The sequence below is a fragment of the Hypanus sabinus genome, chromosome 7 (genome assembly GCF_030144855.1).
Source record: "Hypanus sabinus isolate sHypSab1 chromosome 7, sHypSab1.hap1, whole genome shotgun sequence".
NCBI lineage: Eukaryota > Metazoa > Chordata > Chondrichthyes > Myliobatiformes > Dasyatidae > Hypanus > Hypanus sabinus.
The window spans coordinates 62,518,392-62,541,850 of record NC_082712.1 but is presented as its reverse complement, the minus strand read 5'-3'; the positions used below and the strand labels follow the sequence as shown (position 1 = coordinate 62,541,850).

General features: G+C 41.3%; 1 protein-coding gene across 3 annotated transcripts in view; it reads left to right on the top strand.

Annotated features, from left to right (window-relative positions):
* The window catches only part of lpar1 (lysophosphatidic acid receptor 1), a 108,803-nt gene that overhangs the window by 31,788 nt on the left and 53,556 nt on the right, over window positions 1-23,459 (top strand). For 2 of the 3 annotated variants that reach the window (XM_059974820.1, XM_059974821.1), the window contains exon 2: window positions 16,126-16,245. The exons of the other annotated variant lie outside the window; for it this stretch is intronic. The gene's annotated coding sequence lies outside the window, so the exon portion shown is untranslated. The remainder of the gene's footprint in view (window positions 1-16,125; window positions 16,246-23,459) is intronic. 3 annotated transcript variants of the gene reach the window in all.

Genomic DNA, 23,459 nt, shown 5'->3' with positions numbered 1-23,459 from the left:
GTGATTGCACCTTCTATGGTTACACAGCAACTAATCTTTTACTCCACCTCTTCCACAGTCTAGGGAGCCAAGGAGTCTTTCCAGGTGAAGCAGTGATTTACTAGAATTTCTTTCGTTACACTGGAAAACTTAGTGTGGTTTCCAAAGTTACTGGAGAAAATGAACCCAAGTTGCTTGGCTGCTTTGCAAAGCAGCTCCATTCAGTCTGCAAGGGCAATATTGCCTGACCTACACCAGTCATTTCTCGTGTCTCCGGTGGTTTCAGCCTGTGTAGGAGGGTTCACTTCCTTAACGAAGACTAGATCTATTGTAAAAGGGATGAAGGAGCAAATTCATTTTTGGTCGTGAGAGCTTGTGTACACCCAGGAGACTAGTCCCTTAGAATACTGATATTGTATCTTTGTTAAAGCTGTGACGTGTGAAGCTACATTAGTCATTATCATAAAGTTTTAAATGTGTCAAGAATGTGGTTAAACTGTTTGATTAACACTGATAGCTTGAGTGATGTCATGTGAAAAGTTGTGCATCACAGGAAACTTTTAATTGATGGAGAGGACTCCTCTTAGACTGTGGTTGGGAGCAGTATTGAGGACCATATCAGAGAAGTTGCACTTAAATTTGTTGTAGGAGCTTTGTGACAATAGAAGGGATATGAGAATACTGTTTTGTTTTCTTTTAACAGTTTGCTTTCTGGATTGGTTGAGTTAACTTCCTCCCCCCCACCCCCCCCCCCCACCTTCTTACTCTAACTCATCTTTTTTTCTACAGTCCTGAAGAAGGGTCTCAGCCCAAACATTGACTGTTTACTCTTTGCCTGGCCTGCTGAGTTCCTCCGGCATTTTGTGTGTATTGCTTGGATTTCCAGCATCGGCAGATTTTCTCTTGTTTGTAACTTCCCTTTAAACAGAATTGGCTGTGGGATATTAGGGTTGTTTAAGACCCTTAGAAAAGCTGTTTTTGGGAGTCCACTACAGCAGAAGGGATGTGAGAACTGCGTTAACTTGGTGCAAGCTGTTAATTTATTAATTGTTCAATGAAACAAATTTTTTGAACATGATCAGAAGCAGGTGTTACTGGACTGAGGTATTCTAAATGGTAAGATGAAGTTGGCATTTTCAGACTATCATGAGATAATCACGAAGGAAAGAAAAATAAGTTAGTTTCTTTTTGGATGATCTGCGTAACAGCTATGACAAGTAAATATTAGAGCAAATGGCAATAAATGGAAGCATGTTAGGTCTGCAAGGAAGTACCTTAGTTTCATTGTCAATCAAACTCCCAATTCTAGGCCATATAGATACCTGATCACAGGTTTCAGTCCATTTGCTTGTTTTAGATAATTCTGTGCTCCAAGGGGTAGCATTCAGTCAATCGTCTGCAAGCGTTTGTGTTCAGCATTCCACAGAACAGTAAGAATCACTTCCAGGTTTCACACACTTCAGGCCTGGCTTGTGTGAATGATAAGAGTAAAAACAGTTCTGTGTTAGATAGATGTTGCAGCATATTGGTTTTATTTAGTTCTACTTGTATCCATTAGGGAAAACTGATCTTGTTGTTTGGTTTATTGACCAAATGTTTTGAGTGTTTGGAATTCTTGAGCCACATTCCTGGTAGTTTGCACTGTTGACAGTACATGAGCTACAGATTTTTCCTCCACTTCACATCCTCCCACCTCCTCTTTCATATCCTCCAAGCAAGCTTTGGGGAGGTCTGTCTGTATTGGAAGATGTTGTTTAGAAAGCTGCCCATAGCCTCACTAAGACACTGGGGACAATCTGGTCTTTCACCCTCTTTCCATTCTGCCTTAAACGGGTATCACACATAGAGAGATTACACTGGACAACACATTTTTTGGAGTGCGTTGCTTCCTCAGAAGTTTTTTGCTTATGATAGACCGTGTGAAGTTCAACACAAATATAATTTGTCTACTTGTACCACATAGGAATTTGGAGAAACAAGAAATTAACTTTTATTGAGTTTAATTGCCTAACGGTGTTGACGCTTTGCAATAGTTCAACTAAGCTAAAAATGTTTTGATTTTCATTTATACTCGAAGCCTGAGGCCTCTCGCTTAAGTGTCCAACAATGATCAGCCAGCATTGATGGATTCCAGTTGCCTTGATACAGTTTCTCCATGACCGCAGTGTCCTGGTGAAACCTTTCACTACCTCAAGATTTGCAAGGAAAAAGTCTAAATGGGAATGCAGAAAATGAATCAATGTTACACTTCATGATCTTGAAAGCTTGAAGCATGTTGTCAACCAGCTGCATGTAGTTTGGTGCTCAGTAATCGCCAAGAAATTTTTCAGCAACATCCTTGAATGCTTTCCATGCGATCTTCTCTGGTCCCACTTGAAGTTCTTCAAATTGTTTGCCATTGACCTGTTTAATTTGTGGATCAAAAAAATGCCTGCCTTAATCTTGACAACAGATATTCTGATTTGAATTGAAATAATAAATATTGGTGATTTTTTTAAAAAATGGGGTGATAGGGAAATTTCACTGTGATTTTCATGATCAGCAGCCCAAAATCTATAAGGTACATAAATATTCAGAAAGAAAAATCTTTGTTGCCCAGTATTATTTGTAATGATAGCCGCCCTTTGGATTGTAATTAAGAGCAGAAAATACTGACTCTCAGGACAAGCTTTTTAATTTTCATGTTTCTGGCTTCATGGTGAAGGCATTTAAGCACTTGAATATATGCCGCTGAGGGCTGGTTGTCACGAGGACAGGAATGTCCTGGGATATGGATGTTTTAAAAGAGACAGGGTGGATGGAGAAAGTGGTGGGTGGAGAGGCATTGCGAATCAGGGATAGTCTCTCAGCTACAGAAAGGGAGGATGTCATGGAGGGATTATCTACTGAGTCAGTATGGAGAAGTCAGAAACAGGAAGGGAGCCATCATACTTTCGGGAGTACTCTTTGGCACCCCCCCCTCCCCAAGCAACAGGCACTGAGGAGCAAAACAGGAGGCAGATTTTGGAGAAGTGTAAAAGTAACTGGGTTGTTATCATGGGCGACTCCACTTTCCTCACTGTAAGAGGTTTAGATACAGTGGAATTTTTTTAGGTGTGGCCAGGAAAGTTTTTGTTACTGTACACAGACTGACTGGAGGAGAGGCCACTCTGTATCTGGTACTTAGGAATATAACTGGGTCAGGTGACAGATCTCTCAGTGGGTGAACGTTCTGGAGACAGTGTCCAGAACTCCATTACCTTTGCCATTAGCCTTGGACAGGTTTAGGAGCGGACAGTATAGGAAAGTATTTAATTGGGGAAGGACGAATTATGCCATTAGGCAGGAACTTGGGAACATAATTGAAATGTAGAAGTTATTTAGGGAGCTCCTGAATAGGATTCCGGATAGGTTTGATCTATTGAGACCAGAAAAGGATGGGAGGGTGAATGAACCATGGTTGACAACAGTGAGCCATCTGGTTGAGAGGAAGAAAAAAGCATTCTTAAGGTTTAGGAAGCAAGAATCAGACAGGGCTCAAGAGAGTTACAAGATAGCCAGGAAGGATTTTAAGAAAGGACTTAGAGTTAGAAAAGCACACTAGAAGACATTGAGTAAAATTAAACAAAACCATGCGTTCTACATGACTGAGCTGAACTGGAGGATGACTAGATTGAGGGCAGGATCGATCAGGGTTAGAAGAGGACATGTCCATGGATTCAGAGGAGATGAGGGAGGTCCTTGATTAATATTATTATAATCACCAGTGAGAGGAACCTCGTTGAATGTGAGAACAGTGTAAAACAGTTTAATATGCAGGAACACGTCTACATTAAGAAAGCGGATATGGTGAAATACTTAACCCATTAGATTTAAGTCCCTGTGGCAACTTGGGTTATACCCCAGATTACTATGGGAAGTGAGAGAAGAGATGCTGCACTTTGTGCAATGATCTTTGTGTCCTCACTGGCCACAGGAGCAGTATGGGAAGATTGGAGGATGGCAAATATTATTCCTTTGTTCAAGAAAAGTAATAGGGATAACCCTGGGAATTGTGGACAAGTGTGTCTTGTGTCAATGGTATGTAAACTATTGGACAAGGTTCTTTGAGACAGGGTTTGAGTATTTGGAGAAGAATAGTCTGATTAGAGATAGTCAGCCTGCCTTTGTGAGAAGCAGGTTGTGCCTCAAGTCTGACTGAATCCTTTGAGGAAGTGACAAAACAAATTGATGAAGACAGAGCAGTGGATGTGGTGTATAAGGATTTTTAAAAAAGTGTTTGACATAGTTCCCAGTGGTAGGCTCACTCAGTCAGAGTAACACATACAAAATCCTGGCGAAACTCAGGCAGCATCTGTAGAAAGAAATAAACGGTCAATGTCTTGTCTGAGATCCTTCATCAGGACCTGAAAGGAAGAACCGTGGGTTCATAACTGGCTTGCCCACAGAAGGATGAGGGTGGTAGTAGTTGGCAAGTACTCTGCCTGGAGGTCTGTGAATATTGGTGTTCTGCAGAGATTTGTTCTGAGATCTGCTCCTTGTGATCTTTATAAATGACTTTGGTGTTGAAGTGTTAAGGTGGTTTTCGAATTTGCAGATGACAAAGGTTGGTGGTTGTGTGGATAGTGCAGATGTCTGTCGTAAGTTATAGCAGGGTATTGATAGGATGCTAAGCTGGGCTGAGAGTTCAGTCTGGAGAAATGTGGTACACTGGAAGGTTGAGCATGAAGGCAGTATACAGGCTTAGTGCAAGATTCTTAGCAGTGTGGAGGAACAGAAGTGTGGGGTTCACGTTTGTAGATCCCTCAAAGTCTTTGCCAAGTTGAATTGCTGTGTTGGTGTTCTTTAGTTAGGATTAATCCCAAGAGCCAAGAGATAACATTGCATCTCTATAAAACTCTGGTTTGACCACACACTTAGAGTACTGTGTACTTTTCTCATTATCGGAAGAATATGGAAGCTTCAGAGGGAGCAGAGGAGATTTCCCCAGATGGATTAGAGAGCATATCTTATGAGGAAAGGATGAGCAAGCTAGGGTTTCTTTGGAGTGAAGGAGAGTGTGAGGTGACTTGATGGAGGTATATTCCATGATGAGAGGCATAGATGGAGTGTGCAGACAGAGACTTTTTCCCAGGGTGGAAATTCTCAGGGGCATCATTTTAAGATGAGGGGCAGGGGGTGTCAGAGGAAGGCTTTTTAAACAGATTCATGAGTGTGTTGAATTCAGTGTCGGAGATGGTGGTAGAGGTAGATATATTGGGGACATTAAAGAGCATCTTGGGCACATGCATGAAAGAGAAATGGAGGGTTATATGGGAGGGAAGTGTTTGATCTTGGTTAGAAGGTAGGCATGGGCTGAATGGCCTGTGCTGTACTGTTCTAAGTTCTATATGTCAGCTGTCAGAGCAATCCCATTCATTTCCATTACCCTCCCACCTCCACTTGTTCCCCTGTAGTTTTACTTTCCCTCTCATATCAATCAATTTCATCCTGGTTGTCCTGCTAGCATCTCTTTAAAACTCATCTTTGAAATGTTGGGGGAAAAAATGATGGAAGCCTGTGTAGCCTTGGAGAATTATGCAGACTGTACCCAAGGTCAGGTTCAAATCAATGGAGACATGAAGCAGCAGTACCTTGTGTCACAGTGACAGCCCCATCTGTAGGGAGAAGAACAACAAAGGAGCAGGTTGAATGCAGGCTGCAACTGTTACTTAAATTGTCCAGCATCTCAGGCAGTGTCTGTGGAGAAAGAAAATTGGAGTTGACATTATGGGTGGATAGCCTTACAGAGAGCTCTTGCCAGATTGGATACAAATTGGTATTTGTTGAATTTGGTGTCAAATCTCAATGATGTTATTGAGCCTAAGTGCTAAGAGAGCAAAGTGCTCCTCCTCAGGTTTGGGTTGGGCTTTGGGGCAGTGCAGGAAGCCACAGTGGAGCAGCGAATTAAAGTAGCAGGCAACTCTAAACCTGGCCTCCCCTTACAACCTAAACGGAGACGCAAAGCGGTCACTGAATCTACAAACCCCATTTTCAGAAAAGTTGGGATATTTTCCAAAATGCATTAAAAGCAAAAATCTGTGACATGTTAATTCACATGAACCCTTATTTAACTGGCAAAAGTACAACAAAAAGATTTTCAATAGTTTTACTGACTAATTGTATTTTGTAAGTATGCACAAATTTAGAATTTGATGGCTGCAACACACTCAAACAAAAGTTGGGACAGAGTTCAAATAAGATTGAAAAGTGCACAGAATATTTTAGTAACACCAGTTTGGAAGACTCCAGATTAAGCAGGCTAATTGGTAGCAGGTGAGGTATCATGACTGGGTATAAAAGTAGCGTCCATCAAAGGCTCAGTCTTTGCAAGCAAGGATGGGTCGTGGCTCACCCCTTTGTGCCAAAATTCGTGAGAATTGTCAGTCAGTTCAAAAGGAACATTTCCCAATGCAAGATTGCAGAGAATTTAGGTCTTTCAACATCTACAGTACATAATATTGTGAAAAGATTCAGAATTCAGAGACATCTCAGTAAAGGGCAAGGTTGGAAACCACTGTTGAATGCGTGTGATTTTCGAGCCCTCAGGCAGCACTGCCTAAGAAACCGTCATGCTACTGTGACAATTATAGCCACCTGGGCTCGGGAGTACTTCGGAAAACCATTGTTACTTAACACAGTCTGTCACTGCATCCAGAAATGCAACTTGAAACTGTATTACGCAAGGAGGAAGCCATACATCAACTCTTTGCAGAAACGCTGGCGAGTTCTCTGGGCCTGAGCTCATCTCAGATGGACCGAAAGACTGTGGAACTGTGTGCTGTGGTCAGACGAGTCCACATTTCAGCTAGTTTTCGGAAAAAACGGGTGTCGAGTTCTCCGTGCCAAAGATGAAAACGACCATCCTGATTGTTATCAGCGAAAGGTGCAAAAGCCAGCATCTGTGATGGTATGGGGGTGCATCAGTGCCCATGGCATGGGTGAGTTGCATGTATGTGAAGGTACCATCGACTCTGAGGTGTAAATTAGGATTTTAGAGAGACATATGTTGCCATCAAGGCGACGTCTCTTCCCGGGACGTCCATGCTTATTTCAGCAGGACAATGCCAGACCATATTCTGCATGGGCTACAGCAGTGTGGCTTTGTAGACACAGAGTGCGTGTGCTTGACTGGTCTGCTGCCAGTCCAGATCTATCTCCTATTGAAAATGTATGGCGCATCATGAAGAGGAGAATCAGACAACGGAGACCACGGACTGTTGAGCAGCTGAAGTCTTATATCAAGCAAGAATGGACAAAATTTCCAATTGCAAATCTACTACAATTAGTATCCTCAGTTCCAAAACGATTAAAAAGTGTTATTAAAAGGAAAGGTGATGTAACACAATAGTAAACATGCCTCTGTCCCAACTTTTGTTGAGTGTGTTGCAGCCATCAAATTCTAAATTCGTGTATATTTACAAAATACAATTAAGTTGGTCAGTAAAACTATTGAAAATCTTTTCTTTGTACTTTTGTCAGTTAAATAAAGGTTCACGTGAATTAACATGTCACAGATTTTTGTTTTCATTGCATTTTGGAAAATATCCAAAACTTTTCTGGAAATGGGGTTTGTACATTTGATTTAAATATAGAGTTGATCATGCGATGAACACATTGTAACCCACTAGATTGGAAGACGTTCAAATAAATAGCTGTTCTACGGACTGGGTCGTTGGTTGAGAGGGAAGGATGAGGTCAAAGAGCTGATACTGTGCCACCAGGGGAGATGCAGTCACTTGACACTGACGAGTTAATGCATCTTTTGATGGGATGCTATACTTGGGTTTATGGTTCAAAGTTCAAATTAAATTTCTTATCAATCTGCATATACGTGTGTTACCATATACTACATTAGGACTAATTTTCTTGCAAGTATTTACAGGGAAAAAAATGCAATAGAACTTGTGAAAAACTACATAAACAAAGACTGAGAACCAATATGTAAGAGAAGACAAACTGTACAAATGATTGAGAGTATGAGTAGTAAAGAGGCCTTGAAAGGGAGTCTATAGGTCATAGAATCAATTCAGTGTAGTGGTGATTGAAGTTCTTTATGCCAATTCAGGAGCATGATGGCTAGTAACTGTTCTGGAACCTAGTGGTGTGGGACTTGAGGCTTCTGTACTTCCTGCCTGATGGTAGTGCTGAGAAGAGGCCATACCCTAATAGTGAGGTCCTTTGGATGCCTCATTCTTGTGGCAATGCTCCATGTAAATGTATTCAGTTCTGGAGCTCGCTTTGAGCACAACATAAATATCGTTAGATTGCATTGCTTGCTGTGAACCTTAAAGGACGTTGCACACATTGGGTCATCAGCAACGGCTTTGATTCCACATTTGTTCTATTCTACTGTAACCTTCTGGTTTGAACGTTAATGTTTCCTAAGACTTGTCCTGCAACATTACAGTTTCGTCTGAGTTTTGGTGCACTGTACGAGCAAAGTTATGAACTCAAGTTTCACTCCAGATCCGTGAGCTCAAAATTGAGGCTCGCTGCAGGACTGATGCTGAATCCATGCCGCATCAAATGGACGCATGGCATCCCTCAATGTTACTTTTAAAATGGAGCGAGAGTGTCCAGTCCCTCAATAAAATCACAAGTACAGGTTATCTGATCACTTTGACATTACTTGTGGAGTTTGCTTTCTTGTTTAAGACTGCGGATAATGCAACATTTTTATTTTAAAGAGGTCTAGAAATGTTGTGAAAGATACTATATCAATGCAAGCTCATAATTCCATTCCTGAAGAAGGGTCTCAGCCTGAAATGTCGACTGTTCATTCGTTTCCATAGGTGCTGCCCGACCTGAGTTCCACCCGTATTTCGTATGTGTTGCTCCTAATCTCAGGGTCATGCTACTTACTGCGAGTAAAGAGAAATAACTTAAAAATAAATTATTAGGGAACTATATATGATTTTGGTGTTTTTATTAGTGGCTGATCTTTTGCAATTTGTATGAAGGGTATCCTGATGTATTGTGAGTCTTCACTATTAGATAATTAAATAATAATTTAACTTTGGATGTTATCCTTGTAGCAGCGAATCCTTCTGTTCTCGCATCACTTTAGTAATCTGAACAGTCACGTTATTTGAGAGTCGTTAGCAGTCTGTGGGAAAGCTAATGAAAATTTGTTGGTTTTGGTCTCTCAGCAAGCTTGTCCGAGACTAAAGTTTCTCTGTCAAAACTTATTTTAAAGAAGCTTTTTGAAAACAACCTGTCTTGTTATTTCCTTCTGTAGATCTGTACTGAGAAAGATTTCATTGATAGTGCTCTTCACTTGGGCATTTTGCTGTGTTTAAGCTGCTATAACAATGAGAAGCAGTTCTGTTATACAGTTACTCAGAGCACTTCCTGCTGTAGATGTGAGGTGATGTTTCCTGAAGCTGCAGGACTCTTGGTGTCAAAATTATGGTCATCCATTCAGGGCATGGGTGATGGGTATATGTTTACCTACAGGATAGTGAACCTTCAGAGCTCCCCACTCTAGCTGTGTAGGCCGAGACACTGAGTATGTTCAAGGGATCAATGGCATATTCAATGTTAAGGGAATAGAGTTAGTAGAGGGGAAAATGTTACTGAGTTATTGTGTTAAACAATGGAATAAAATAGTTGCTGGGGCTGAATAAGCAGTTGCTTCACTTTCAAGTTCTTGTGTGAATAGCAGAAGGTCTTAGGTTTTGGAGCAGAATGGATCCCTGGTAATGTTTCAATGAATAACTAGGGAATGGATGTTAGAAAAAATACTAGGCTATATTGGAGGGAAGGTTAAAAGGTCAGCACAATATCATGGGCCGACATGTTCCAATGGACTGTAGATAATGGGGAACTTGCGTGGTGCAAGAGTAAAACATTGGAGGTGACTTCACTGGAAGATGAAGCAAGCTGTATGGCCTATTTTTTTTTCCCCGTACTGTGTCATACTTTTCAGTGGGTTTTTAAAAAGGAAGAGAGTCCTGGCCAGGGATTTCCCTGGACCTGAATGTGGATAACTAAATGTCCTTGCAGTTGGAGTGGCAATGTTTCAATGAAGAACAAAAGCAATCTCGCTGTTGCTCTGACCCGTACTTAAATCTCAGCTGCATTACCCAGAATTAACACAATTAGCCAGTTTCATTCAGTTGCAACTGACTATCAACAGCAGTACATGAGACAGAACTTCAGGATATCATAAAATTGTGAAAGATGCTAAGGAAATGGTTGTCATGTTGTTAAGCAGATTATGGCAGACTCAAAAGACCTCATCAATAGCCTTCACTATTCTCAATAAATTTCAGCTGGGCATGCTCATTTCCCTTCAGCTTGCCAAGTTTGTGCATGAGTAATCAAGCTCTATTTTATGCAGATTGATTTGGCTTTTGGATGGTTTGTGCTGGAAAGTGGTTCAGGTGGCCATTGACTAAAGTTATTGAGACTGTATGTGATGCCCTGTCCAGCTGATCAACTCAGATTTTTGTGCTCTAGGTTTACACGTGGACACTGCCCATCCAGCTGGGAATTCAGTAGAAAGCAGTTCCTCATGTCTGCTGTGTTATTATTGGCTTTTCTCCATCCAATGGCCCCGAGCTCTTGACCTTTAATACTTGCAAAATAATTGATCGATATTAGTTTTGATGTTTCCAGTTGTCACTTATAGCGTACCCCCATTCCTGAACAGGGGAAGCAGAGAGCACATGGAAAATATGCCTGACTCTGGGTTGACTTGAGGTTGGGGGCATTGGCATTTTGTGCTGCCATTGTCCCTTTCTTGTCACACTTCCGAATGGAGGGGAGCGCAGTGGTGCACTGACAAAGAAGACGTTCATGTACCTGGCCTTTCCGTTGATCTGGTAGCTGTCAGAGCCAGCTGCTGGATTAATTTCTGTGCATTATGGAGTAAACTGAATACCGAGTCTGAGTAACTTGCAATACCCAAACAGGTGCAGCAAGTTCTGAAGGGGACTACCAATAAAACTTATTTCTGATGTTTTTCCCCAAGTGGCAAAAAGGAGCTAATTGCGGTCTAACCGAAGTATTTTAGTTGGAAGTAATATTTTGTGATGGGGAGAGAAAATTGTGCAGTTACATTTATATAGTGACTTCCATAACACAAGGCATGTAAAATGCTGCTGTAGAAAACACTGTAGCCTTTTCAATATGGCCACCTTCCACAAAATCAATGTGACAATGAGCAGCTAATGTGTTTTAGTGAGGTCCAAAGAGGAAAAGTTTCCAATTCATGATGCTGCACTATTAAATAGAAGCATTGAGATGGCAGGCACGCTTAGTACAGGAGAGAAGGGCAAAGGTATATGATATATAGGGGTATTTGTATCTGCCCCCTCCAAAAGAGAAAAAAGGCCAGTATTAATGTTGCAAAAACCTGAAGTGCCTTACCAAAACTGAAGTCTCTTTTGAGGTTTCCTCACCCACGAAAATGTCCCCTCACAGTATCAGCTGCACTGCCGATGCCAAAGTGAAATTAGTGATTTAGTTTTGAAATTTGACATGCTGCAAAAACTTGGTTTTATGTGGTACCCTGAAAGTATCAGTCCCCAGGTTCAGGGCTGGACAGCAGAGGCAGGGAAGTGATGAGAAACGTGCTGTGCCAATCACATGAAACAGTAGAGTCGGGCCAGTGCGGGACAGAAGCTGGAAGAAATGCTGAGTGAGGGAACAGCCTATAAGGAAAACAAGGACAATTTGGACAGGATTGACAAATTCATATGTCTCTACAGCTCCACCTCGCTGATCTACTGTTGAATCTTTTGTCAATGTCTTTGTTACCTCCAGTTTTGACTTTTCTAATCCTCTTCTGGTTGCTCTCCCTTGAGATACCCTCCACCACCTTAAGCTTAACTTCCACCAAGTCCTGTCTACACACTATCGCTCTGTTTACCAGTACACTGGCTTCTGATAACATAATACACTGTCTTAAAATTTTTGCCAGGGTCCCTTTATGGTCTTGCCATTTGAATGGTGAGTGGCAGGGGTAGAGTGAAGATCTGTAAGAGAGATGTAGGTGTGGATGGTAACTGGTTTATGATGGGTGGGGGCTTCAAAGAAGGGCTACACTATGGGGTAATTATGGGCCTATTTGTAGATGGCTGCAAGTGCCAGAGCTTATGGTTTCAAAACTGTTTGGGGAGGTATACAGTTACATTCAATGAGATATGACTAAATATACACATGGATTCTGTGGGTGCCAACTCTGTGTTGCTTACCATTGTACATAACAAAGTCACCTTTTTTCAAAAGAGTATCATAAACCTGCATGGCCCAGCAACATTTTGGGGCCAGTCAGGAAAATGGTCAACTCCTTTGAATCCTGTCTTCAGAAATGATCATGAATCCAAGCTGTATAATTTCACGGCAGGCATTGTAATGGTGAACTTGGCTTGTATCCATCCACGGTCAAAATACAGCAGTTCGTCAGAGCTGGTGTGCAATTTTGATTTTTCTACTATACACCAGCAGTTGAATCCCACTAGTGCCTTGAGATGCAGGGTCTTGAATCACACTGAAGAAATTTCCAGTGTCTCTGGGCTATACTGTTGCAGGAATGGTTTTGGTATTATAGAGATGGCACTATTGATTCAGGGTTCTTAAACCCGGCATTGTAATTGCTGGAGTAAATCACCGATAAAGGGAAATTAGCAGCAATAATATGTCTGCATAGCACTTGTAACTTGGTCAAAATCTTCCTAGTTTTAAAAGGAAAAGATTTGACAACAGAACCATAAAGATATCAGCACTGGTAAATAAAATAAAAAGTATGATGAAAGAGTCTGTTTCTAGAGGAATTTTAAAGGAGAAGTAGGAATATTTATAGTGGGATTCTGGGGTTAGATCATAGTACTGAAGGTAGAGGCTTCATTAGTAGAATTATTAAATTTAGGAGATATAGAAGAGGCCAGAATTGGAAGTAAAACATTATGAAATAGGAGTAGAGTTAGGCTATTTGGTCCATCAAGTCTGCTCTGCCATTTACTCATGGCTAATTTTTTTTTTCTGCCGCCTCAGCTCCAGTCTTGGCCTTCTCCCCGTAACCTTTGATGCCGTGTCCAATCAAGAACCTATTAAGCTATATCTTAAATAGACTCAATGACCTGGCCTCCACAGCTGCATGCGGTAACAAATTCACCACCTTGTGGGTAAAGAAAATAGTCTGCACAATTACTTTTTCTACTAAAGTGCGTGGCCATGCATTTTCCAACATTATATTTCACTTGATTCTCCTAATCTAAGTCATTCTGCAGCCTACCTATTTCTTCAACACTACCAGCCCTTCCACAAGTCTTCATATCATCTGAAAACTTGGCAACAAAGCTATCTGTTCCATCATCTAAATCTTTGATATACAGCATAAAAAGAAGTGGTCCCAACACCAACCCCACTGGAACACCAGCAGAAAAGGATCCTTTTATTCTCACTTGCTGCCTCCTACCAATCAGCCAGTGCTCTAACCATGCCAGTAACTAAGGTCAGGCTAACTGATCTACAATTTCCATTCTGCTGCCTTCCTCCTTTCTTAAAAAGTGGAATGATATTTGCAATTTTTTGTCCTCTGGCACCATGCCAGAGCCCAATGATTTTTGAAAGATCACTAATGCCTCTACAATCTCTACTGGTACCTCATTCAGAACCCTCAGGTGCAGTTCATCTGGCCTGCACCCTTAGGCCTTTCAGCTTTTTGAGTACCTTCTCCTTTGTAATAGTAACTGCACTCACGTCTCTTCCCTGACACCTTTCAACATCTGGCACGCTGCTAGTGTCTTCAACAGAGAAGACTTCTGCAAAATGCTAATTTAATTCACCTGCCATTTCCTTGTCTCCCGTGATTATTTATCTCGCCTCATTTTCTAGCAGTTCTGTATCCACTCTCATCTTTTATTTTCTTTTAACATACTTGAAAAAAGCTTTTCCTATCCACTTTGGTATTGTTTGCTAGCTTGCTTTTGTATTTTATCTTTTCCCTTCTAATGATTCTTGCCCTCTCTGTAGGTTTTTAAAAGCTTCCAATCCTCTATTTTACCACAATTTTTTGCATTGTTGTATGCCCTCTCTTTGACTTTTACATTAGTTTGGACTTACCTTGTCAGCCATGCTTGTACTATTTTGCCGTATGAGTATTTCGTTGTTTTTGGAATACATCTATCCTGCACCTTCCTCATTTTTCCCAGAAACTTATCTCTGCCAGCATCTCCTTCCACTTTACTTTGGCTAACTCCTCCCTCATACCACTGTAATTTCCTTTACTCCGCTGAAATATTGTTTTGTCTGACTTTACTTTCTCCCTGTTAAATTTCAAGTTGAGCCAATCCGATTGTGATCCCTGTCTCCTCAGTGTTCTTTTACCTTAAGCTCCCTAATCACCTCCGGTTCATTGCATAACACCCAATCCAGTATAGCTGATCCCCAAGTAGGCTCAATTACAAACTGCTCTTAAAAAGCCATCTGATAGGCATTCAACAAACTCACTCTCAAGATCCATTATCAACCTGATTTTCCAAATTTTCTAGCATGTTGAAATCTCCAGTGACTATCATAACATTGTCTTTCTGATACATGTTTTCTATTTCCTGTTGTAATCTGTGGTGCACATCCCAGCTACTGTTAGGAGGCCTACATATAACTACCATCAGGGTCCTTTTACCCTTGCAGTTCCTTAACTCAACCCACAAAGATTCAACATCTTCCGATCCTATATCACATCTTTCTACTGATTTGATGCCATTCTTTACCAGCAGAGCTATGCCAGCCCCTCTGTGATACAATGTGTAACCTTGGACATTCAGCTCCCAACTACAACCATCCTTCAGCCACGATTCAGTGATGACCACAGCATCATAGCTGACAATCTGTAATAGTGCAACAAAATCATCCACCTTATATTTTTATGCTCATACATTGAGATATAACACTTTGAGTACTGTATTTGCTACCCTTTTGATTCTGCATCCCTAATGCACCCAATACTCACCCTGCTGGCTGCAAATTTGTCCTATCGTCTGTCTGTCCATCCTGGCAGCCTGACTGCATGCTATCTTTGCTTTCTTTCCATCCAACCTATCCTGAGTCCTTTCATTCTCGTTCCCACCCTCCTACCAAATTAGCTTTAACAGTGTTGGAGAATTGGAAGAAATTAAAAATGAGGATTGAGGACAAGTGAAGTTGTGGCTGAGCTGTGGACAGTAGTGGTCAGGGAACACTGGGTGAAGAGTATGAAATTTCAGCACAAGGCCTTGCATTTTTACATGCTAATTCTCATTTGTATTGCAAACTGGAACTTGGGATCTCGTGAATACAATATATTTAGAGGCATTTTGCATGTTACTCCGTGAAGCTAACAGTAATGTGTCAAGTTGAAATTTATGGAACCCTGAACACCTTGAGGAAAATATCATTGGTGCATAAGCAAAGCCCAAGTTTTTGAGCATCTTCGTCGTTGGGCAGTATCCTGATGCAGTATGAAGTTACACGATGCATAGGGTTTAGGCACTTGTCCAACTAAACTCTGAATCCCATCTTGCATCATCTGGGGTAACTGCTGTATCTGTGTATTGAATTAGAAGAGAAATAAAGAATTATCACTTGTATGCTTTGCAAAATACAATGTAATTATCTTTAAAAATGTAGTGCATGTGTTCAGGTAAGAGATATAGCCACCTCTCCTTTAAATGGTAATGTGAAAACAGATGATTATTTTTCCTTTGCATCCTGGAGCAAAGATTAATATTGTTCAGTTTGTTGGGGAGAAGTAGTGGAAGAGGAAACAATTAGTCTCACCTGAGAGGGCTTTAAGTGCGATTGCTTAGCAATGAAGTGGGTCTTGGACCCCTGTCTTCTGACTGGGTACCACTATGCAGAGATAACACCCTGGTGAATGTCTGGTGCCCTGTTTCAGAAACTGGGGATGTTATAATAGTCACTCTCTATCTCATGTGCATATCATTTGAGATTGACTTTAAGTTGATGAGGGACTCTATTTGGTAGCTAATGTCTTCTATCAAGATCTCACAATCACAGGATGTTTAGGTGATGTTACTGAACTGGGAACGGCTTGTATATTTACCTTCCAGAATTGGTGGGTTGTGCATTTGGGTGGGGGGGGGGCTTTTAAGTTAAGTAATTATCTGTTCCTTGCAGGTCCACGTGAAAAGGGAGACGGCCGTGTTGTTTGTTGCCGTTGGATGCTGTTCACCTGATTGAATATCCACACACCCTCAGAGAAAAGAACGTGCAGAGCGCTGGCTCTTGGTCTATAAGGTGAGTGCCAGGCAAGAAATAACCATGACTTTGACATAGTAAAACATCCCAAAGCTCTTTAACTAGCGTTTAATGCTACAGCACTAAAGCAGATGTATCCGGATAACTGTAAGGGGGAGGGTGGCCTCAGAAAGGAAATTTTGGAGATTTACATCTAGACAGTTTGGTGCCATTCATAGCATTGCAGATGATACTTCCTTATTTTCCTGCTATAGAAAGGAAATAGCATTAAATCTTAGCTTAACTAGCAACTGGGGAATATTGTAGAAGGGTGGTAGGCAAAATAATGATAAACCACCAGCATGGGGAAGCATATTATAATACACGTTTATGTCAGCTGAGGCATGCTACTTGTATATTGGTATCTGTGGCTACTCCAGATATCCATGCTTGAATCTAATTGCATTTTTCATCTATGAGCCTCTTCAATCTCTTTAAGTTCCGCTAATTAAGGCCTGGTTTAAGATGGACATTGTGCTTTACTTTGTGGAGTGGAGGTTCAGTGTCCTCGGATCTCCGTTGATCAGTTCAACTGGACCAGCAACAATACCATGGCTACAAGAACAAATTAGTCATTAGATATTGTGCAGCGAGCAACTCCACTCCTGACACCCCGATGTCTTTCCAAAGCACAAGATGGAAACACAATGGAGCACTCCTACACTTGTTTTGATGTGAATAGCGCCAAAAGTTGTTGAGAAGCTGAAGACCATCCAGAGCAAAACAACCTGTTTGATTGGCACCCCGTTAACCTGAATATTCATCCTCTCCACCACTGGCCCACAGTGGAATCAAAGTACACCATTTACAAAGTACACTATAGTTACTTGCCCAGGTTATTCTGACACCACCCAAGCCCTCAATATTTACCACAGACAAGATGGGCTAAAGATGCGTGGGTGTGTCACCACTTGCAGGTTCCCTTTCCAAGTCTCACGCGAGCCTGACTTGTGTACATATTAGTCCTTCAGCATCACTGAGTCTAAAGACAGGAATGCTCCCCAGAAGCATTATGGGAGCACTTTCCCCAGCATTTCAGGTAGCTCATCAGTATCATCGGGGAGATTGGGTTGGGCGATAAATGCTGGCCTTGTCAATGGTGCCCAGCTCCCTAAAATATACAGAAATAAAAAAGTTTTATGAGTGTGCGCTGGCTGATTCAGGAGGTTTGATCAGTGGTGATCCCAGGATGTTGATAGTGGGGATGCAGTCAGTGGTGATGTCGCGGGTTAGTCTCAGATCTTCTCTGTTGGAGATTGTCATATTCTGAACTTCTGTGGCTTAGTCTTTCCTACCACTTGTCAGCCCATGCCCGAATGTTGTCTGGATCCTGTTGCATGTCAGCATGGAGACTGCTTCCTTTGATAAGCGGTGGATAGAATTAAACATGCCACACTTCCCCCACATTGGTTGTTCAGCTTTTCTGACTTGAAGCATCATAACTTTTCCTTCTAGCCTTTGTAATCTTACTGGTCCTGTTTGTTTTGTGGAATTTTGTTCAGACTACCTTATCACACTACTCTAAGTCAATTTCGTTGAACAGGGTGGTGAGAATTCCCTCAACAGTGGAGCTGCTTATTACTGAGACAAGCTAATGAATTAATACTTAAGAGTGCAGAATGACAAGGCAAGAACACGCACAGCATTTTGACAATTCTCTGTTTCTATGTTAGTTTGTATAAACACATTCTATTAAATGCTTCATGTTGAAGCAATATTTATTTACAACTCTTGTCTATATGAAGAAAGTGTCCAGCAGTTAAATTGATAGTGTTGAAATATTACTGGGTAATGTATAAAACATTAATGAGCCTAATCATTGATTTTAAGGTAATAGGCAGCAGAGTGAGAGGGAGTTCAGAACTATTTTTCTTGCATCCAGTGAGTGGTAGTGGAGCTTTTACCTGAAAGGACAGTACACACAAAATTGTTGTCGTGTGGACAAAATAAAATCCTTGCAGTAACGTGCTGCATACCACAAGGCTGCTGATCAAAAGTCGGAAGGTGAGATTAGCCACCTTGATGGCTGGGGCAGTTGATGGAAGTGGATAGAAAACTTTTCAAATTGCATTCAGTTTTAAACCTTTTTTATGTTGGAACTTGGTGTGTTCTAAGTTGCTTACTTTTGCTTGGGGTATATAAGTCATTAAGAATACATGTGGTGTAAAGTAGCAGCTGAAGATTAGAAATGGGGTTCCATGGTAGCATAGCAGTTAGTGCAAAACTATACAGCTCAGGGCATTGAAGTTCAATCCCAACATCCTCTTTAAAAAAAAATTGTCCATCCTCCCTATGGAATGTGTAAATTTTGTCTGGGTACTCCTGTTTCCCTTCCCAGTACAAAGACATGTCGGTTAGTAGGTAATTGGTCATTGTAAATTGTCCTATGATTGTGCTAGGGCTAAATCGGGGGTTGTGGGCATGCAGCTTGAAGGGCCTATTACACGCTATATCTGCACCAAGGCACAGATTCTACAAAGGGCCTGGGGTAAGAAGAGAGTGTTTTACGATGATAAATTAATATATTTCGACCAAGGTTAACCCCACTGTGGTCCTGCAGAAATGCAAAGAATACTCTGAAGTAAAGCGATTACTAAAGCAAAACAAGATTAGATTTCAAACTCCGTACCCCGCTAAACTTCAAGTGTTTTATGAGAACGGGACGCGGTTGTACCAGACGGTGGAAGAGGCATCTACAGACATGAAGGCCAGAGGGTTGCCCGTTGGCGTCACCAAAACGAGGGAAAGCCTGACTGAGGAATTATCCCGCTCTGCTTGGGAAATAGTGCGAGAATCGACAAGGCAGGAGACAGGAGGAGGCCAAGAGAAATATATCAGGAAGAGACCGGGAGTTTCCCAAAGACAGTCCTCACCCACTTCAGAAGAGCCATAAGGTTTGGCTAACTTTAAAAATGATGAAGCTAAACGGAAGCAAAAGTACACGGTGATATACCTATCTCGAGAAATACTTATTTTAATGTGGATTTTATATTACTTTGTATTCTTTATTCGCTCACTTACTCCTTTTTCCCCATCAAAATGAGAATATATGTATGTGTATGTAATCTGTGTGTGTGTGTGTGTGTGTGTGTGTGTGTGTGTCCTCCAGAGTTAGACATTTCCTCTAGCTCAACGCAGGGTCATCTACTAGAGACCTCAGCCTTGGAATCACACGTTCGTTGCCATTTTTGTTGTTACTTGCGTTTCTTGGTTCTTATTTGTTCAAGGAGTAGATCGATTAAGTTTTATTCTAATTTCAATGATATATTGTCAGATAAATACAGATGGCTAAGGACAAGGTAAAATTCATTTCTTTTAATGTCAATGGACTATTAAATCCAATCAAACGCAAGATAATTTTATCCAATTTGGAACAATTTGATTCATACTGAGAAAAATGGTTTAACTACATAATGCCTCATAGGTCTGATTTTATTCTCACAAATCAATGAATCTGTTGTTAAAAACAAGATCACTCCCTACTTGTACATAGTCCTTTTGCTTGTTTTTTCTTTCCAGTCTTTTCTATAAGTGTATACCCCAGATAAATAATTTGTGGAGATTTGTGATATATCTGATTATATGATATATAGGTACAATGTCTGAAATACATCTGATGAAAATGTTTGATTACGAACTTCAATAAAAAAAAGGAAGAGGTAATTTAGCACTCTATGGTTCTGCAAAGAAGCATTCATTTACTCCCATGTCTCCCAATCATTCCCTTGGTCTTGCAGACTTTTTTCACTTTTGAAAGTTTTCATTCACACTAGACCAGATGCAGAGGAACAAAGCCAGGAAAGATAGGTTTTGTGGAACGTTTAAAGGAGGCGAATGGGTTTGGTAAAAGATGTAAGTCACTGAAAACACAGCTAGTAGAGATGAACAGCAAGAATCAGGGAATGAAGGAATAAGGAAAGTTTGTGCCATATCCTCTGAAAGTCTCCAAATACTTTACAACCAATGAACAATATTTGAATTGCAGTCATTTCTGAATGTAGGCTAAATGGCAGCCAATATGTGCTGAGTTCCCTCTCCCCCTCAAATACAGATAAGTGGGTCCTGGTGGTCTGGTATTTTGATATTCTTACGGGATAATTATTGTTCATCATATACCAGGGAGAAATTAGTACCATAGGGTAGCAGACAAGGCCCTAATGTGTGATCTAATTGTGGACACCTCCATAGAGCAGTACTGCACTAGAACATAGTTTTTGGTCCTCATGCAGCATTTGTGGTGATGAGTAAACAGTCAGTACTTTGGACTGAGACCCTTCATCATGACTGGAAAGAAGCCAGAATAAAAATGTGGCGGAAGGGGAAGGAAGACAACTAGAAGGGGATAGGCGAAGCCTGGTGGGTGGGAAAGATAGAGCTGGAGAAGGAGAGGTGAGTGGACCATGGGAGAAAGGGAAGGGAGTGGGTGCAGTGGGGAAAAGAAGAGATAAGAAGCCAGAGTGAGGAGTAGAAGAGGTTAAGGGGGAGGGAAAATACCAGAAGGAAAAATCAGTGCTCATGCCATCAGGTTGGAGGCTACTTAGACAAGATGATGTTCTTCTACCCTGAGAGTGGCCGCATTGTGGCAAAAGAGGGTGCCATGCACTGATATATGGGACTGGGGATTGGAATTGAAGTGGTTGGCTATTGGGGAAATTCTGCTCTTGATATATAGAGCAGCGATGCTCGACAAAGCAGTTCCAGTTTACATTGCAACCTCCGATTGATGAGACCCATCGGGAGCACCAGATACAATAGATGACCCTAACGGATTAGCAGGTGAAGTGCTGTCTCACCTGGAAGGACTGTTTGGGTTCCTGAATGCATGTAAGGGGACTCTTTATGTTGTTAGCTAATTTATCAAGCACAATGCAACGCTGGTGCCACCTTCTACTCTCATCGTCAATGATTTTCAATCTTCCTTGACGTTTTAATCAGTGAGATTGCTGACAAATGAAGACAATCGTGGGCTTGCACTTCATCTCCATGCTGCTTGTGCCCTGGTGGGGCTTAGGAATGGTGGCAGAGGTCAAGGGAAGTCAGGGTGGAATGGAAAACTAAAGAAGCAACAAGAAGCTCAGTGGTTCCCTTATGGGCTGAAAAATGTTAGCAATCCGATTACAAAACAGTTTGGTTTCTCTCATGTAAAGGAGATTGTGTAGAGAGTACAAACCCAGGTAGGAAGGAGGATAAATGAGTGACTACATCAGGAAGGAGTGTTCAGGCGTCTGGAAAGTAGGGTGAAAGGAGGAGTTAAAAAGATAGGTGTTTAGGAATAGGAGCCATGAGGAGAATGGGAGTTGATGGAGATGGGCTGCATGGGCAAGTTGGCCTGATGTCAGTGCTGTATGACTCTGACTCTCTGGTGGAGTAAAGAATAAACCAGGGATTTTCAAGGATGTTGACACAGCTGGACACTATTACTTGTAAAGAAAGACCTGATAAACCAGGTCTCTTTGTAACAGAGGAAACTGAAAGGAATTTGAAGAGAGGTGTATAAAGCCTAGACAGTGAACAGGAAAAGATTATTTCCGTTTGCGGTGTTAGTGACTGGGGAATTGGTTTCAAGTAATTATTAGCAGCAAAAGATGGGAGTTGGGAATTCTTCCCGACTACAAGTTGGTCAGTGTCTGAAATTTGCTGTCTGAAAAAGTGGCAGAGATTGAAATACTGTTGCATGGGGAAAAACATCTAGATTAACACTAGATCTGTGACCTCCCTTAAATTCACAGATGAACTGATAGGTGGAGGTGGAATTAACTCTTCAATGGTGTGGATGCAAAGGTCTGACTGGGCCTCGTAGACAAGTTTCTCTTCTCTTTCCTTGAGTGATTTGACTTTTAGCCGTGTTCATAATGTGTGTGCCATTCTTCGTCCTCAAGAAAGCAATAAAATGGTTTTGTGCTTTGTCATTGAGGAGAGGATCGTAAAGTTTCCTGTAGGACAAAGAATAGGGACAAAATTGACAGAAAAAATATACAGAGGTTCTTTGGATTGAGCAAGGTCAATCAAAATGGGTTGCAACGAGTGGCAGAACTGGGCTTAACCCATGCACATTATGATTTAATTTGCCAGATGTCTGATTCAATACGGCACTTAAGTTGAATGTTTGATTTTGATTAATGAAGCAATAGAGAGAGGTAACCCCATTATTTTGTGTCATGCCCTGGTTAAGATTACTACTGTTATGCTGTGAGGTATCTTTATTTTAGCAGTTTTCTGCAAATGCAGTGTGTCCTGGAAGTAAGCTTCATAGACTAGTCTTTTGGCTTTGGCTAAAGATAAAGAATCTTTTTGTCCAATTCAGAAATGTTGTTTCAGCCAATTGGGTTTGTCTTGGTAACATGCCGTAACGTTCTGCCCAGTAAGATGCCATGGAAGATTCTAGAGAGCTGCGCAGGTTCAGATTTCTGAAGGACAGTAGTCTGGGTTTGCGGGGGTGGGGGAGGGATGCGGGTCTTTGTGTCGAGAGTTGAGTAGAAGGTAACAAGGGAAGATGCTTGGAGGATCCCACCTGAAGAGGAGACCCTTTGAAAGGAGTGCTTTGTGCAGATAAATGGCTTCAAGAAGGGAAGTTCTACCTGCAGTTGGTTGGTGATGGGAATTCAGCGCCGTGAGTTAAGTGAGGTTTCCTGACTATAGAAATGAGCTCCAACATTTATATGAACATTTGGAATGGTATCATTGTATTTTTTATTTTCTTTTTCTATTAACTGTTAAAGTTGAAAACTTGGTAAATATACTTTTGTAATTTTATGCCGGTGTATGATCTGTCATTTCCTGACAAACAATAACTGTGTATGGAGCAGTATTTACACAGCATTCACTGCAATCAATTGGAACCTCCCAACTTTCCTGTTTGTTTGACCACAAGCCATACCAACACTAGACTCGTGTTGCTTAAGGAAGATGGCCTTCTCACCGCTGAGTCCTGTGGCTGTTAGCAGCATTAGCTAACGAGACGAGTTTGAATACGAGCCACAGTGAGAGGGTTACATTTGCATCCTGTAGGAAATATGTACTTGTGCCACTTGTGGGAGAATCTTAGTGAAGGATATTTTTGTTCTCCACTTGAATTTCAGGGATCGCAAAGGTCTAAACTCTTTCTAGGGGAAGTAATGTTTCCCCTGTCATGACTGTAAAGTCCTTTTGGGACTTAAACGGGCAAGTTGAGTTACTCAGCTGACATTTGCGTGCAAATAATGTATTATCCTTGG